Source organism: Eurypyga helias, unplaced genomic scaffold, assembly GCF_000690775.1.
Source record: "Eurypyga helias isolate BGI_N326 unplaced genomic scaffold, ASM69077v1 Scaffold50885, whole genome shotgun sequence".
Classification (NCBI taxonomy): domain Eukaryota; kingdom Metazoa; phylum Chordata; class Aves; order Eurypygiformes; family Eurypygidae; genus Eurypyga; species Eurypyga helias.
The window spans coordinates 1,173-6,250 of NW_010253088.1; the positions used below are offsets into that span (position 1 = coordinate 1,173).

Below are 5,078 nucleotides of genomic sequence, written 5' to 3' on the forward strand. Positions count from 1 at the left end.
CTAGTCTTTCCCACACTAGAGTGTAGCTACCGCAGTCATTTTGTCTTTAAACATGAATTGCAGACTATTGGCAAATGCTGTCCTAATGACTTCCTTGGGTTTTTGTTTTTTGGCTGTCCAGGAAGAAGAATGCCAGCGCGAATATGAAGTGAACCATTTCCTATGCTTACCACGGCGCCTGGGTGCTCGTATTGGATGGTTAGAGACGGGGACTTGCCTCTTGCCAAACCGCTTCCTCAGACAAGATGAAGCCAAGGAGGAGCTTTCCAACAGGCTAGGGTTGCAGTGACTGCTGCCCAATTTAAAACTGATGTCAGACTGTGCCCTGGCTGCCTGGCGCAATGAAAGAAGTGGTGTCGTGGTCACCTGAGGAGGTGACTAACTGGCTAATGGAAAATGCTGTGCCGGAGTATTGTGAGGCGTTGAAGAGCTTCACCGGGCAGGATTTGATCAACCTCACGGAGGAGGATTTTAAGAAGACGCCTCTCTCCCGAGTGTCTTCCGACAGCGGACAGCGGCTATTGCACATGATTGAAACTTTAAAAATGGCTCACCACATGGAGGCTCACAAAAACGGACACGTCAACGGGCACATCCGCGTTGGTGTGAGCAACACCACGCACGAGAATGGCTTTAGCAGTAAAATGAAGCTGAACGGGATGCCAAATGGGTATAAGAAGGAGATGATAAAGATCCCTATGCCAGAGCCAGAACGCTCACAGTATCCTATGGAATGGGGCAAGACTTTCCTGGCTTTTATTTATGCACTTTTTTGTTTCGTCTTTACCACAGTGACTATCTCAGTCGTTCATGAACGAGTGCCTCCCAAGGAGGTGCAGCCTCCCCTACCAGATGCGTTTTTTGATCGCTTTGATCGGGTGCAATGGGCTTTTTCTATTTGTGAAATCAACGGCATGATCCTTGTAGGACTCTGGTTTGTTCAGTGGCTGCTCTTAAAATACAAGTAAGTAAAACCTTTTGAAAACTGAGGCTGGAGTATACTTTTGGAGCTCAGATGCTGGTTTATGTCTAAATGAAATGATGTTTCTTGGGTTCTTTCTGACTTTGGTTTTCCCAAACTGAAATAGTTAACATGCCATAGGCTCTGCAGTTTGTGTGGGCTGCTTGTGCAAAAGGGAAAAGTTCAGTCCCACTGCTACATCAGAATCTGACAAATGGCCCTTGTTGTCTTTGCCTGTGTGATGAACTGGAACCCTTTTCCTTTGTGAAAAGCAATGAGTTGGGTGTAATGATGTTCTTAACTCAGTTGCCTGTCCTGCCTGCTTAGAGGGAGCACAGCTCACACTGCTGTCAGCTTGGGGTTGATTTAGTATCTCTGTAGTTTGCCTGATGTAAAGTCCTACCCAAAGATTATGGCACTTTTGAACAAAACCAACAGGCAGTGGTTTAGTCTGTGCACCTGAACAGTGCTGCGTAAAAGAAGTGTTGAAGTACATTTTCTGCTTGACATTAGATGGGATGGGTAATGTCAAACATAACGTGAGGCAAAAGCGAATCATAAAGTGTGCAAAAGCATAGATAGGCAATGAATTTGCAAGGTCTTAGTGGCTGTCTGCCTCCTTGCTCATTCTGGTCAGAACTGCGAGGGTGAATTTGCTGGCCAGTGGAAGTAACCTACCGCTTGCCCTCTACAGAGAGCATGCGGGTGCTTCATGTAGGGTGTTTGTACTGCCATAAATCCACACCGTGGGCTGCCTTACTGCAAAAGTCTGATGTAAACCCTTTTGTGCTGCCATGGCTGTGACTGACGTGTTCAAAGTCAAGTGGTTTTAGGCATTATGAGGTGGCACATCACCTTTCCTTTGAAAAACCAGGCACGAGCATGTCCCCACAGCGGCCCAGCCCGAAGAGGATCTCTCCTTCTCCTCTGCTAATACAGCATCTCATTCTTTGCCTGTACACTGACTCTATTTTTGGCTTCTATGTAGGAAACTGAGGAAGGAACATAATTGGGGCCCCACTGTGTGAAATACAAGATCCTTGGGTTCACAGGACTTTGTAATGACCTTAGAATTACAGATTTTCCTTTTAAAATAAATAAAAACAGCAGCCAGTGGATCAGTCACCCTTTTAAATGGAGAAAAACGTTAAAACTTAAATTTAAGCATGTGGTTCACCAGCTTCATAAGGCACAGGCGGCTTGAAAAAAGAGAATTGCCCAGCTGGGGCAGGATACCTGTGTGAAACACAGCTGTGGATTTCCACAGGGATGTGAGAAATGTTTAAGTAATCCACAAGACTTAGATGATGGTTTATTCATCTTTTCTGCTTCTTTATGCCACTTAAAATTTCGGCTGGTAAAATACATTAAAACCACTGCACGCTTTTACAGAGATGGCGTTCCTTAAAGGAAAGTTTCTAGAATGGTTACTGTTATTATAGGGTGATAAAAAACTGTGGAATTGTTTCGGTGGGGTTTTGGGTTTGGCTTTGTTTTTTCTAAATGTGCATATATGTCCAGGACAAAGGGTTTATCCCAGCTTGGCCTTTGTTTTGTTGATGACTGTAAGCTTCAGTGTCACTCTTAATTGGTAGCATGGCTACCAATGACACTCTAGCTCCCATCCCCAGTGCTCCAGCTGCCTATGGTGAACTTGGGAGACCATTAACATCCTTGGGGTCTCTGGGCATAGATGTTCACAACCAAGAGAAGGTGGCGTGGCATTGCTCTGAAGAGTGGGGTGTCAGGTTAATAGAGCACTATGAGGGATCAAACACGCTGTGATGGAGCTCAGCAGAGCCTTTAAATAAGGACAGCAGAAGAAAATTTCTTGAAGATGTCAAAGCAGTTGGGTTGATGTGATGATAAAATAACATGGTATTGTCGATAGATGCGAGGATTTCCCTCCCACCCCTTCCCCATTTGCTTTGTTGCGTTCAGGTTTACTTGCTTTAGAAAGGCTCTTTCTGGTGTTAGGGGAAGATGTCGGGGAGCTGTAGAGCCCTCCATTCCCAGTATCAGCCCTGGAATAGCTGGTCAGTGCTGGTGAGTGTGTGTCCTGGTCACATAAGACTCTTGGCCTCTGCTGCATTATGTCAATGATGCCGAAGTCTGAGAGGCCCAAGCTGTAGGTAAGCTGCAGAAAAGGAGGGATGGGAGAGGTGCTTATAGGAACAGGAGCCCAGTGAGGCGGCTTTTCCTGGAGGACGTTATTCTCGTGGCTTTGGATGAGGAACCACTAAGTGCTATCAGGAGAGTTGGATCACTTTTGTGGTGTGGGTTATCGCCTCCCTTTGAAACTTAATGCCCTCTGTCTGTTCCTGAATTAAGCCAGCTAGACCTTCCTCACTTCTCTGAGCGCTGGTGGTGTCAGCCATTGCCACGCTCCGTCCGAGACCTTGCGATAAGATGGGAAGCCAGGTGGTTGCTGGGCAGGATGAGGCCTGGTTCATCACCTACTCAGGTGACAGAGTCACACTCGGAGACCTCTGTAACGTAAGCTCAGGGTCACTGGTGAACCAGCAGCGTTGTTGCCAGCGAGCTGAATTACAGCCAGTGGCTGGGTTGAACCTTTGACCAAAGGAGGCAGCTACAAAGTTTCAGACTTTTGGAAACATTTTCTTTGCCAAGCAGTGAAATTCCTATTTCTTACCCTACCAGATCCATTATTTGCCAATAATCTGATTTCATCCAAGCAGAGTCTGCTGTTCTCCCAGTCAATGAAGGATAATGGAAATGTCATTCATTATACTACTGTTCACTCTCGTCTTCCTTGTTTATTTAGTCCAGGGCTTGCATGATGGTGTTGAGTAGGACCTGTGCGTTGTCTTTGTTGGACTGCAGAGTTGGGGCCAAAGTGGACGAGGGTGTTGAGTGCCTGTCCAGCTAACCACAGTGCAGGGTTTCTGTTGGCCCCTGTTGCTGCTTTTTTGCCTGAAAATCAACGTTACCTTCAGGTAGAGACTGGAGTTTCTGTCTGGCTTCGGGGCAAGGCACTAGATTTGGTGCGAGGAAGTTGGTGACAGCTTTCTTTGAACATCCATACAGAATCCTGTCCATGGTGTTGGGTTGGTTTCTCACTGGAAAGCAGGAGCAGGGTGAGTGTGCAGGTCTTGGCTAGGGACTTCAGGCTGCCCAAGCCTTTTTCCACAGACACCGCAGGGAGCTCGAGGAGTCCAGGCGAGATGCCGAGGCAGAATTAACTTCTCTGGGAAGCATTCCCAGATGTTTTGGGAGAAGTACAATGCTGGGCTTTGGCCATGCTTGACATCTGAGTCAGCCTGCACTCTCGTGGGATTGAAAAAGCAGTGTGCTCGCTGCCCGCGTTAGGTGAGGTCTGGAGAGTTGTCTTGGCCAGTAATAACTCAGAGGTTGTACTTGCTAGCTGGCTCATAATCACACACGCACACACATGCCCTTTTGAGAAGGGAAAATATGAGGCTTTTCACTTTTCTTTTTTTAAATATTACAGTACGGAGCACTTTGATATAGACTCTCCTAAGCTAAAACATGGTAAATCGCTAAACCAAGTAGGTGTGTGGGTAATTTTAATAAAAGAAAAAGAGTTCAGTGCTTGATAAAACACTGCCACTTCTTTGGGCTCTGGAAATAGAGTGCTGCTCAGTTTTAATCCCCGACCCCTCTGTTTATCATTATGCCAGGTTATAAATAAAAGAAACTTCATGTCTGATTATAAAAACCAGACACAAGTGTGAGATCTTTACTGGATCACCCTTTAGAGAGGAAAAATTCCCCGTATGAAATGCAGAGGAAAACTGCTGCCCCAATGGCCTGGTGCCTTCCACTCTTAAATTTCAGTCTACAGAGCTATATTAACAAAGTACGATTTCTAACTCCTGGATTTGTCCATGTTTACACCAGGAGGGGGAACAAAAAAAAAAAAGCAGTACTGTGTTTCAGTAGCAGAGAGCACTTGAGTGCAAAATGCATTTACATTGTAATAGTCAAAGCTTTTCTGATAAATTAAGACACTCAAGTTGTTATTGATCTGGCACTGCCAAGTCATACACCTCTGAGTGGAGCACTACAGTTTAATAATTCTGCTAGAAACTATTAAAAGTAAAAACCCACACTTTCCTGTGCTGGGTTCAGCCAG

General features: G+C 45.7%; 1 pseudogene across 1 annotated transcript; it reads left to right on the plus strand.

The window, feature by feature from the left end:
- Positions 1-210: 210 nt before the first annotated feature.
- On the plus strand, positions 211-968 carry LOC104504795 (annotated as a pseudogene). Its single transcript, XR_727897.1, has one exon. The product of XR_727897.1 is annotated as a phosphatidylcholine:ceramide cholinephosphotransferase 1 pseudogene (transcript).
- The last annotated feature ends 4,110 nt before the right edge of the window (positions 969-5,078 follow it).